Source organism: Nannospalax galili, unplaced genomic scaffold (assembly GCF_000622305.1).
Source record: "Nannospalax galili isolate Female #2095 unplaced genomic scaffold, S.galili_v1.0 scaffold654, whole genome shotgun sequence".
Taxonomy (NCBI): Eukaryota; Metazoa; Chordata; class Mammalia; order Rodentia; family Spalacidae; genus Nannospalax; species Nannospalax galili.
In genome coordinates, this window is record NW_008335971.1 from 2,197,871 (window position 1) to 2,209,873 (window position 12,003).

Sequence of the window (12,003 nt, forward strand, 5' to 3'; positions counted from 1 at the left end):
ATAACTCTCCTATTTGTTAATTTATTTGTAATTAATTTGACAGAATTGCACAACTTTATAAGGTACAATGAGGTATCTTAGTGTATTTACACATTGTATAATGAAGATCCCAGGACATTTAAATCATTTATTACTTTCACACACAAATCATTTAACAGAAGGTGTCAAAAATATAGACGTAAGACATAGTTTAAATTGTTTATGGTCAGAGGCAATGGGTTGGCTCGTTGGATAAAGGTGCTTGTCTACCAGGTCTGATGGCCTGAGTTCCGTTCTATGAACTCACATAGTAGAAAGAGAAAAACAAATTCAGTAAGTTATCCTGAAGCACACACACACACACACACACACACAAATTGTTAAATAAGTAAATAAATAAATAAATAAATGTATAGGGACTTTCATTTAATGTTTATAGTCATTTATCACTATACCCTAATCATCCTGCCTTCATGCCTTCATTCACTTCACTTGCAAGATAGTGAGACTTAGGGATGTTTGTATTTTCCTCTTCCATACTTCCCAACTTTCATCCTACAATTTATTAAAATCTTGTCTTTGTTAACCTGTACTGACTGAATTTGGATTTATTGGAACAGCAAAGTCTTATTCACATGCTGACATTTGAAATTATTTTCAAATATTAGTTTTAATTTGTAAAGTCCTCTATGTAAAACATTTTTAAATTCAGGTATCTCTTTTGTTCAGGAAAATAATTTGATATCTAGTAGTAGTTAAGACATTTCAGCTGTATTCTTAATTTATGTTTCAATTATGTTATATCAAATTCTAACTCAAAAACTGCATTATCTACAGTCTCAAATTTCCCAGAGAAACTCTTCTATGTTCTCTGATTATCTAAAAGTTTGAGTTCCACTGGAAGCCATTCTCCTTGTGCACCCTTGTTACAGAGATAGTAGAGCTGCTTCAGTCTTTAATGTGGAGCTGATATTATTGTCTCATACTGAAAACAATAAGGACTTAGAAGTTAGTTTTTCAATCCTATTTCTAGCCTGTTTTTGAAAATTCATGCACATTCCTAATTCACCATTGTTTTTTATTTTATTTCCTGAACAATAGGCACTTATGCTTATTTTCTGTACTTAATCCTTGCTAGCTCACCAGAATCCCACAGTGCACTCAAGACTGAAAGAAATAAGTAAAAAATAAAACAAACACACACACATATATATATATGTATACATGTGAATATGTTTGTATATAGATACAGAGATAAAGATAGACCTTTGAGTGCATATATATGGCTACATATGACTACTGCTTTAATTTAGTACTTGTCAGCTCTATGCAGACTATGAAAATGTGCCCTTCCTCTTTCTGACTCTTTTTCAAAGAGTGTATGAGTTTATGCATGAAGTTATTGTGATAATTGATAAGGATTATATATATATAGAGAGAGAGCACACACACATATACATATACATTGAGAGAGAGACCAATAGAGAGACCGAGACAGAAAATGAGATATGAATGTAGGGATAATGTATATAAGCAAAAACACATGAGTTAAGTGTTCAAACATTGGAGAGTAAAAGGTGAGATGAAAACAGTAGTGTGAGAACAGGGATGGTGTACACAGAGATTCCTATCTCCTCAGAAACATGCCTGGGGGTGCTCATGGCTGGGAATGTGTAAAAGAGGGTCAAGGGACATGTTATGAGTCATAATCACAAGTTGTGGGTATAAGTCATATTCACAGGAGTTCATTAGAAATTTAACAATACATGAGGTGGTCTGAATGTTTACAACGTTAAAATCATGTATAAGTTTATTCAACTGCAGCAGTATTAAGAGATAAATCCATAAGTGATGATTAGGACCTGCAACCTCTACTCATAGCCATGAGGAACAGTCTATCCCTATTTAGGAAAGAGCAAGAGTGATACCCTTGTTTGGGACATTGATTTGACTGGGCAGCATCCAGACCTTTGAGACAGAAGATTTCTCTTCATAAATTATCCAGTCTTTGCTGATTTTATTGAATCAACAAAAGTAGATTTAGATGCCATGAAAAACATACAATTTGTGAACAGATATAAAACTGAAGACAAGGAAATTAGGTTGAAGACAATTATAAAAAACTACACAAATTGTTGGGCATGTTTAAGTAGTTCTAAAAATATGGAAATTTTTAAGAGTTATTCAGACTGACTTTCATAATTGGTTTGGGATAAATAATGTGCTATCTTACATAATTCAGAATAACAAATCTTTCTTTTTTGGCTCTCTTATTTACAATTTTTAGATGAGAATAGAAATAGAAGAGGAGTCACAGGTTAGAAGAAAGATGATATGAGGTGGTAATTGAATATTTAATGAGGTATTGGATCTTTAAAAATATATGATTTCCAATGAAAAGGAAAAGGAAAAATAATCTTTGAAGAGCCACAAGAAAGATGTCATAGCTGCTTTAACTACAAGTATTAGAAAACTTCTTTTTTCCCAATTAGCCAAATTTTATTTAGGTAGAAGTCATAACAAAACCAAAGAGATTCCAGCTGAGACTGAGTATGTAATCAAGAGATCTTTGGAAGCATCTTGATCGGCTCCACCACACTCTCCACTTTTATCTTCCACTAGAACTGCTGCAATGAAACTGGCCACTGAAATCTGCTCAGAACATATTTAGTTTTGGGGTCATTCCACCTACTAAGTCTTGTGTTTCATAATCATTAGTCTCCCTCACGATAGTCATCAGTCCACATTTTCAGTAACACTGTAGTGGGGAAGGACTTGACAATGACAGCATCACCTTCAATGAGATGCCTTAAGAATTTCCTTAGAGGGGTCCAAACATAGGAATGGAGGGGAGAAGGGAGGCATAAAATTGGAAGTAAAATAAAAACTATAAGCGATGTGGAGGGGCTGGAGGGATGGCTCAGCGGTTAGGAGCGCCGACTGCTCTTTCAGATGACCTAGGTTCGATTCCCAGCACCCACATATATGGCAGCTACGAACCGTCCTCGTTAACTCCAGTTCCAGGGGAATCCAAAGCCCTCTTCTGACCTCCACAGCATTGTACGACACGGGTGCACTCACATACATGCAGACAATACACTCATACACATAAAATAAAAATACTAAATAAAATATATTAATAAAAAGAGATATGGAGAATGGAGACAGGAAGGAGATACTTTCATAGAAATGAAATTTGCAATTTCAATTTGCGAAGTGAAAAATGTACACCATATACATACCCAAAATATGCACACCTCCATCCTAAATATGCTTCAGGAATGTATCAAAAATGTAAAATTTTCGACTGAATTATCTCACCTAACATAGATGGTTCCTTCATACTTAAACAGGTTAATTTTGCTATGTGGTTAAAAATGACTCACAAATAATAACATTAAAGATATAATTTAAAATTTCCACCAAAATTGCCAAAGAATGCATTGCTGATTATCCCTTTTAACTCTTATAAAAGATTTACATTTCGATATGCAAATTCTTTGGCAATCTCTTAGTTTTTCCACATGAAGACATGGGTAATAACTATTGAGTTGAAGGGCTAATTAACATTTTAAAAATCTGCCCACTTGGCTGCTAAATTTGTGTTGATTTCAACATAAAGCTGTTCACAATAGGATATGGATTCTGGCATTTAGCATAAAATGATAGGAAGTTGAAATTTGGCACGCTTAGACTTTTTTTTATAAAAGATCTATATTTTAAGAGCAATAATCATATACTTTGTGAAAAGATATATATGTATATTGTTAAAAACAAGAGCTAAGTATATAAGAATATCAAATGTACTATCAATTTAACACTTGGAAAATATGATTGTAATTTGAATTTAAATATTATAAGGCATATTCAATTACGATACAGAATTGCTAATTATAAAACCACATACTTGGTGAATAATTCTCCCATTTTATGTTTACTGCTTTCAAATCCTCAGGTTTTCATTTCTATCACAAGCACAACTTTATTCTTCTGTTCATTGTTCTACTTTATTTTGTTTAAAATAATTAAAAGAAAACCTGTATATGAACAAAAGATTTTTCATACCCTATGTGAAATTTGGATTTTGATATATATAAATAAATCACGAAGGAATGATTATATTTTAAAACACAAAACATATTAGTCTAACAGAAAAAAAATAATTGCTGAGAAGAAATTTTAAAAAGAATTAGTAGTTGGATATTAAGGAAAATTAACTTAACAGATAAATGAATGCAACTGAAAACAATAATTCTAAATGAGATAACGTAGACCTAGAGAAGCAACATCACACGTTTTCTCTTATAAGTGGATGCTACCTTTGAATAGTGTGTTCTAATTGGAAAATCCTTAGAGGTTAGAAAAATAATAAAGGACATTGGGGATGGAGGTTATTCATGAAAGAGAACATAGAATGCAATGATATAAAGAGTGAAAGGAAATTAGCTAGTAGGTAGGACTTGATGGGATGAGGATTGGGTGGGCAAGGCAGATGAGAGAGTAAAGGAGGAATAACGAACACTGTAGATCTCAAAAATTAATGTGGAAACCTATTACTGTAGACACTTCTTGAAATACACACATATCTATTATAAAAGGAGTTCAAACGGAGTTATCCTATAACAGGTGTTCAGTGGCCCTACCAGATAGCACAGGCATGTAAATAAAAAGTCCAGTGTCAGGGCTGGAGAGATGACTCAGTGGTTAAGAGCACTGACTGGTCTTGCAGAAGACCTGGGTTTGATTCCCAGCACCCACATGGTGGCTATGAACCGTGCAGTTCCAAGGGAATCCAAAGCCCCCTCTGACCCCCCTCAGCACTGTACAAAGGTGCACTCACATACATGCAGGCAATACACTCATACACGTAAAATAAAAATAAAAAAAGTTACTGAATTGAAAAAATAATTATTCAAAAAAAATTCCAATGTCAGGAATTGCATCCCTGTTTTTGAATTATTGACCAAGATTGGGGTCTGCAGGATAATAATACTAGCTCAAATAATAAAAATAATATTGGTATTTCTCTTAGTTATGCACAAGAACATGATCACTAAAGACACTAAATACATGAGCCGTAGAACAAACAAGGAGAAATCAAGCTGGGACTGGCCTCAAAGGTTCTTCTTTGCTGGACAGCTTTCACAGAGCTTGAAGGTACTGTGAATGCTACCAGAAGATAAAGTAATCAGTGACTCCTGCTAGGAACAATGAGAGCTGCAATAACCACTGGTCATGCAAGACACATCCACTGATGCAGCAGTGACATGAACATTTAAGGGATAATCAACCACCTTATAACTGATTTCAAGACCAACTTCACAAGATGGAACCCATATCTGGCATTGTTATGAGAGACAAGAATCTGTGGCTAGGCAGGTCATAGGCCTTAGGTGATAGCCTACTATTATTATTGTACTAAATGTACAAAATATTAAGTGGACTCCTAATGACTTATTGTTACACCTATGGTTTAGTACAAGTCTCTGCTGTCACCAGAGAAGCTTGCATCAGATGACAGTTAACATAGAGACACACAACTGGTTGGTGTGAAAAGGATAAGAGACCGAGCAGAGAGCTTTGCCATAATAGGACATATATCACACCCTCTCCTCCTAAGGCTCAGGGATCATTATGCAAGTGGGGACAAGAAGATTGTACATGCCAGAGGTGGTGATGAATTCAAGGAAAATGTGTTGTATGGACACCACAGAGTACTTGCACATATGAACACACAGCACTTGTGACAGCATAAATAAGATCTGTGAAAGCCTAAACCGTATAAAACCTCAGTTCAGATGAGGTGTCTCCAGACACTGGCAAAGGATATATTGGTAATTGATAGCTGTTTGGTGAGAGAAAATAAGTGTTATTTAAGGATGTGGTTGTAAACAAACAAATTTTTAAAAATTTGTTTTTATTGATTTTTTGTGTATTTCATACAGAATATCTCAAAAAATCTTAAACTTTATTGTCTCCCTAACTGGAATCCCTGTACGGCATGCTCCCTTAGCCCCCCACTGGAATCCATATACTCTGCCATCCATGTTAAGGCCCACAGTGTCAAGTCAGTGTCCCCAGACATGCAAGTCCATCCACTGAGGTCTAGTCAGCTTAAGTAGAGTCCCTTGTTTTAGGAAGATCAGTCTTCTTCACATAGCACTAATTAGTTTACAATATTCCTTCAGCTAAGATTGGAGTCTGTTGTTTATTTTCCCAGTTCTATGCTGGGTTTTTGTCTGCCTGAGTTTGCATGGAACTTGTGTATGCTGACATCATTGCCATAGAATCTCATGAGCAGGTTCCCAGAAGGTTGAAGGACTCTCTTTCCATATAATCATGCCCATCTTCCCTGGCTATTACAATCTTTCCACCCCATCTTCCATGATGATCCCTGAGCCCTGGGTGGGTGAAGTTTAATTTAGGAGTTCTGTACATGGATCAGCATTCTGCATATGTTAAACCTCTACGTTTTGGTCATTTGTGATCTTTTGTATTCCTGACCCTCTGTTACATGAGGGAAATTCACTAATGAGAATTGAGAGATCCATTAGTGTCCTCTTCTTTACCCCTGTTTTAAGAACTTAAATAAGGAATGATTTATTTTGGCTCACGAATCAAGATTATAGTCTACCATGGCAGGAAAATCATAGATGCAGGAGTTTGAGATAGCTGGTCACACTGCATCTACAGTCAGTGAGAACACAGAGATGAATGCTAGTCCTCACCAAGTATACATGAAAATATACATGAAGAGTATCAACTTCAATAGTTAGAGGAACATATAAATTAAAATCAAACTTATATGTTTATTTTCAGGCTATTTATGAAAAAATGTAGAAACTGAATACTCACAAGAGTGGATGAAGATTTTCATAAATAAATAATTTATTGAGAATTTCATACATGCATATAAGATGTTTTCATCAAATCAGTGGTCACTCCCTCCCCTCCAGACAAAAGTCCTGTGTTGTGTCTTCACATGGTGGAAGGCTGGAAGTACAAACTTCAGGTAGTTTCTACTAGTCAATTTATATCTGTAATTCAACTCCGCTACTCTAACATTCTCCCCTCTGAAGAGGTAATGCTAAAATCTTTCAAGCATTAGATAAAAGCTCCCAAATATTTTCGACATTTTTGGCCTTTGGAATGGAGTATGTTGCTAACAGGCCCAAGGAGATTTTGACTTTTAGCCAAGAAACTGGCTACTTTTCTTTGGGGTCTTTTTACACTAGCTGCCTAGCCAGTTCCTATCTCCTATTCTTATCACACCATCCTCTGAAGAGGCATGCATATAAGATGTTTTCATCAAATCAGTGGTCACTCCCTCCCCTCCAACTCCTTTCATATCTCTCAATCACTTTTTTTCTGATAACTTCATGTACTTTCTTCTTCTTTGATTTATTTTTTATGAGGCTTTTGCCTACTCTAACATTCCCCCCTCTGAAGAGGTAAACTAAGTTTTTTAATTAACTCATTTATTTATATTTTACGTGTGTGAGTGTTATGCTTGCATGTATCTAAGTGCACCCATATCATGCAACACCCACGGAGGACAGAAGTGGGCATCAGATCCCCTGTAACTGGAGTTATGGACAGTTGTTAGTCACCATGCATGTGCTGGGATTTGAACCCGGGTTTTCTACAAGAGCAGCCAGTGCTCTTAGCCACTGAGCCATCTCTCCACCCCAAGGAACTAAATTTTAAAATGCATTAATGTTTAAAAATAGAAAGGGTTAAATAAACCCCTAGTTTTATTAGCCTCATCATTAACAGCTCTCTATCAGCTGAGATATAAAGAAACTCATACCTGAAAACAGCTATAGGTTTCTCACCACAGCAGTGTCAGTAATAGTTCAAATGTTCATATGAGAGTCCATTGGAATTTCTTGATGAGAGCCTCCAAAAGCATCTCTCTATTGGAGTCCTCCTCATTTTTCTTTTGTCTTCAAAGGCTGAACTCTAGAGTGATGGATTCAGGATTTGCTTTCAGGTACTTTGATTGCTGTTGGAGTGGTTATAATCAGTGTCTGTTCCCTCTCAAAGGCCTCTAGATAGGGAAAGAAAACAGTTATCCATCATTTTAGAATAATAGCTGGTTGTCTCCCTTAGCTACAAGTGGGCATTAGAGTATTGGAGACCAAGACTTGAAGTCTTTGATCTGAGCAGAACTTTCTGGTAAGGAACAAAATCATCAATGAGAAATAATTGTCTAAAGAACTTTTCATATAGACTTAAGCCTAATGTCTGGGAAATGTAATACCATGAAATCTTAAAGAAATATACTGATGGCTTTTTTTCTTTGCTTATACTTTCCTTTGGGGTATTTAAGACCATACAGTTGGCCCAAATAAATCAATTTATTTACACACTTAAGATCATTTGAGGATCTGTTCCTCAGGGGTCACACGGGCTTTGGAGGAGCTCTTGGCTCCTTTCTTTTACCAGTTCCATCTATGTGAAGATAAGTCAAATGTCCTACTCAACCATGGCTGGCTTCACTTGGAAACATGGAAGAAATGTTTCCTGTGTTGACCCTCATCTTTTTAGACTGGACACTGGTTCAACTCCATCTCGTGGGCTCTCCATGTCCTCCCTGAACAAGAGGACAGATGACTCACCATAGTTACAGGACATTTTGCAAGATGATCTACAGCCCACTGGAACTTAGTTGCCTTTTGAGGGCAAGAGGCAAAAACTGTCCTTTAAGTCCCTCTGACCACATTAGTGTAGGCCTCAAACTATGGCTGTTAACTATCCAATAAGGTTAGTTCCTCCAGTCTGATACTTTTAATTATGTGCTGTGTAGATAAGCCTTGGGTAAATAATCAAATATTCTCAGATAAACCTTGACTAGATATATATTTTGTTCCTTAAACTAGTTGACTAAACTGTGACCATAAAAATTTTAAGATTATGTGTATATTATTTTTGTCTCATCTTCTATATATCATAACAAACCTAAATAGACCTTTATCACTTGCTTAGGCTTTCTCATTTTTTCTATTTTGGAAAATATCTCCATTCCCATATCCTTTTAACATATTTTACATTCTCAATTTCTTTTTTAAAAAATAATTTTGAGACATAATAGCATTAACAAATAAATGTTCCATCAGTTGTGGGACTTCTTTTCCCACAACAAAGCAATGCTTATTCCCTTTTCAGGTTCTAGTATCAATCCAATGTTTGAATAAAGTTTTCCTGGGTAACCAATGAATTCACTGAGCTTGCTTACACAGTTAACTGAGCAGGTGCTGAGGTGTATGTATGACCTGAAGCTATGCACACTGGAAAGCCTTTACCCAGCATGAGTCATGCCTTCTCTTTGTAGCCTTCCAAAGACTGTATAATTCAGCCCTCCCTAAATCCAGGAGGCCATGTGTGATTCCGGCCAATTTACATACAGTTGGCTGGGAATAGTGGCTGGATACTCCAGTGAGAGTCCAGGTGACCCTGCTTGGCCCTCCTTTAATGAATGAACACAACCGTCAACAAGCCAAATTATGACAATATTTAGCAATCAAGCTCAGCTGAAGTCATAATGATGGTATTATTTCAAGCAGAAGCGACTGCAGTGTAGAATCATTAAAAGAACCTGGAATTTAAAAGGATTTGGCACTAAGATCCACATAAGAAGGAGAACATATCTCATTTGTTTTTCTGAGTCTGTGTTTCTTCACTTAGTATAACAGTTTCGAGATCCATCCATATACCTGCAAATTTCATTATTTCATGTTTCTTTACTGCTGAATAGCACTCCATTGTGTAAATACACCACATGTTTGTTAACCACTCGTCAGTTGACATGCACTTAGGTTGCTTCCATCTCTTAGCTATTGTGAAAAAAGCAGCAACTATCATGGTTGAACAATGTCTCTAAAATAGGATGAATCCTTTGGGTATATGCCAAGGAGTGGCATAAGCAGGTCATCTGGTAGTTTCATTTTTAGTTTTTAAAGAGCTCTCCACACTGTATTCCACAGAGGTTGCATGCATTTGCAATCCCTCCAGCAGTGAATGAGCATTACTCTTTCTCCACATCCTCGACAGCATTTGTTATCATTTGTTCTCTTGATCCTATCCAGTCTGATTGGGGTAAGGTGATACCTTAGGGTGGTTTTAATTTGCATTTCCTTAATTACTAACGATGTTGAACCCTTTTTGAGATATTTCTTAGCCATCCCTTGGATTTTAATTGTGTCATTTGCTTTTCGTTGTTGGTGGTGGTGGTTTTTTTGTTAGTTAGTCGATTCTTTGAGTTCTTTATGTATTCTGAATGTTAACCCTCTCAGATGTGTCATTGGTGAAGATTTTTTCCCATTTGGTGGGTTTTCGCCTCAGTTTTTTAATTGTTTCTTTTGCTTATAGAACCTTTTTAGTTTAATGAGGTCCCACTTGTTGATTGCTGACCTTAATTCCTGAGCAACTTCTGTCTGATTCAGAAAATCCTTTCCTACATCTATATCTCGTAAGATACTGACAATATTTTCTTCTAATAGTTTCAGGGTTTCCAGTTTCACATTGAACTCTTTGGTCCATTTGGAGTTGACTTTTGTGAAAGTCAAAGATAAGGATCTTGTTTCATTCTTCTACAGGTGGAGATCCAGTTTTGGCACCACCATTTGTTGAAGATGCTGTCTTTCCTCTGTTGTGTGTTCTTAGCATCTTTGTCAAATATCAGATGGCTGAAATTGCTTTACTCATGTTTGGTTCATCAGTGATGTTGCATTGATCTGCATGTCTATTGTTGTGCCATTATCATGCTGTTTTTATGTTTATAGCTCTATAATATATTTGAGATCTGGTATAGTAATCCCCCGAGCATTGCTCTTTGTGCTCAGGGTTGCTTTGGCTATCCAGAGTCTTTTGTGCTTCCACATGAATTTAAGGATGGTTTTTTTTTTCTAATTCTATGAATCATGTCATGGAGATTTTGATTGGGATTCCAATGAATCTATATATTGCTTTTGGTAGGATGGTCATTTTCACAATATTAGTTCTGTCAATCCATGAACATGGGAGGTCCTTCCATCTTCTGGTGTCTTTCTCAATCCTTAAAGTTTTAAAATTTTCACTATAGAGATCTTTGATGTCTTTGGTCAGATTTATTCCTATAATTTAATTTAAATAGTATTGGTTGGAGGTTTAATTTTAATGTTTGGTAGAATTCTTTTGTAAATCAATCTAGGCCTGTTGGGTTTTTTTTTTTTTCAGTTGGAAGGCTTTGTATTACTGTTTCAGTTTTCTTATATATTATTGCTCTGTTTAAACTGTTGATCTCTACTTTAACTTTGGTGCTTCCCATGATTTGAGATATCCATCCATTTCTATTAGAATTTCAGATTTATTAACATATAGGTATTTGAAATATTCCCTTATAATGGTCTGGATCTTTGGATATCCATTGTGATGTTTCCCTTTCCATCTCTGATTTTGTTGATTTGGATTTGGTCTTTCTTTCTTTTGGTTAACTGGGCTAAGGCTCTGTCTATCTTGTTTAGCTTTTCAAAGAAACCAGCTCTTAGACTCACTGATTCTTTGTATTATTTTCTTTGTTTCTATTCCATTGATTTCAGCTCTGATTTTTATTTCTTTTCTTCTTCTGGGTTTAGGTTTCATTTGTTCTTGCCTTTCCAGTGTTTTGATTTGCACTGATAGGTCATTTATTTAGGGTTTTTAAAATATTTTGGCACATGTGTTTTTAATCTCTATGTATCTCATTATTAGGAGTCACAGGCGGTTACGCTCGAATCCTTAGTACCTGAGTCTTATTCATCTATATACCCACTTCCCTAATGGCACCCTCCCATAGCCTCCCTCCTCCCACATACTGGAGCCCACATACTCTGTCTTCCCTGTTACTAGAAGAAGCATTTCATCACAGCTTTAACATTTAACATATCACAATCCAGAGCAAGAGTACTTCTCTTTCACAAGTGGGTATAAGTTTCTAGGTTCACAGTTGAATTTATGCAGTTATACAATATTGAACTCAGTATAAGCCCTGTAAGACATAAAATT